The following is a 2,071-nucleotide window of genomic DNA, read 5'->3' on the forward strand; positions in this document are numbered from 1 at the left end:
CTATAGACTAGACTATAGACTAGACTATAGACTAGACTATAGACTAGACTATAGACTAGACTATATACTACACTATAGACTAGACTATATACTACACTATAGACTAGATTATATAATAGACTATAGATTAGACTATAGACTAGACTATAGGCTAGACTATAGACTAGACCGAAAACCAGGTTTTAGACTAGAAAATATTCCAGATTTTATTTTAACTTAAATACATATTTCAATCTAGATTACCTAAGGGGTTAATCCTAAGTAGGTATATGCTATTAAAACGGTTTTGGGCCACTAGAGTTTCTTGAACCTTCTTAAAAAAACCAACACTCTGCTGTTGCTTGGGCACAAATTTTCAGTTTGTTAAGAACCTTTTATTTTTTTGTTGCCATAATAGCACAAACTAACAGCACATCGTATGTGAGTACAATCAAGAATTGCAATTGGTCTTAAACAGAACAAAGACTCATACAAAAGTAACATAAAAGGCTGGCAGACAGACGCAAAACATTTATGCCAATGTTATGCCTAAGGTTTCTCTTGGAGTGTCTTCATATTTTGTATTTTTTTTTTGTGCACTGCTGTCTTCTTATTGCTTTTTTGCAACATTTCCTGGTTAAACAACATTTTTGTGGCAATGCTAAAGGTTCTTTGGCGTCTTAGTTTCCATTAAAAAGCTAACACACATTTATACATACATTTTAACTTAAACCTGGTTGTGACTTGAGTATTTAAAAAGCTACAGAAGACCATAGAAGGTTGTTTTGTTGGTTGTTAGTTTAGTCGTATTAAGATCATCATCAACATCATCATCATCATTATTATATTCGTTATTTTAAATATTGCTGCTGCTGATGTTGTTGAAGTTTTAGAAGCCTAATGCTGCTAGAAATTTTTTATACATTTTAGATTTTTTCTAAAATGTGTTGCTGTTGGTTTCTAGAAATCATGCAACCAACAACTTCCTTGATTTGTTTGTCGGATTTTTTTTGTTTTTTCGTATGATTTAGTAACGCTGATTTGGTTTCTACTTATAATTTAAAGAGTTGTTGAAAAAAAACCTTTTTTGGGGAAAAAATTAGTTTGTTTTTTTTAGGGCACAAAAAAAAGAGAAATCTATCCGCGAAATATTTGAAAATAAATTGGAATTTATTTTATGTTTGTGGTTTTAAATTAGACTTTGAATTTCTTATACAAAATAAATTTGAAAAAAAACTAATGGGATTAAATACTTGGAGGACAAAACCTTAGAATTAGGGTTCATATTGGCAAAAAAATATAAAAAGCACTTAAGCAACTTTAGTTTAATACCCTTCATAATGAGCTCGGTAAAAGTTCCGATCAAAATTTTGAAGTAGTTGAAGAGCATGATGCCACCAATGAAGAAAAATCTCGAATGCATACATCTTATCGATCAGAACTATTCACTTCTCTCAGTAATATTCTGCAACGATCACACCGATAACTACAAGTTAGGTTATTACCAAATAATCTCTTTATAAACTAAAAATTTTTCTTTCTGTGTATTAAGCATTAAAGTCCAAAAGATCACTGAACTCTTTCTCTCTCTCTCTCCCTATTTTTCTTGCACCGATTTGCCTTGCATTTTCTTAATTTGCTTTCCGCTTCGTTAGCATTTTTTTAACAACACTTCAATTTATGTTTAAGTATTTTTTCCTTGTTCTTTTACTCTTTTTTTGTTATAAGTATTGATCATAAAATACAGGCAATTTAATTTATGATCGTATAAATTATTTTAATTACAAAACTTGTATACGTTGTAAACTGTAAAATTGGAAAACAAGACAAGACTTTGGCGGAATTGCCATTAAAAAGAGATGAGGTGGAAAAAACAAAGAATTACATTTTGTTAAAAGGAAAACTAAATTAACCCATTAGGGGGAACGGAATGAAATGCAATGTTTTGCCTGGCATCTTGGGATATTCTGTGAAACGTCCACAATCTAGTATATAGTTTAGTCTATAGTCTAGTCTATAGTCTAGTCTATAGTCTAGTCTATAGTCTAGTCTATAGTCTAGTCTATAGTCTAGTCTATAGTCTAGTCTATAG

This window comes from Lucilia cuprina, chromosome 6, assembly GCF_022045245.1.
Source record: "Lucilia cuprina isolate Lc7/37 chromosome 6, ASM2204524v1, whole genome shotgun sequence".
Classification (NCBI taxonomy): Eukaryota; Metazoa; Arthropoda; class Insecta; order Diptera; family Calliphoridae; genus Lucilia; species Lucilia cuprina.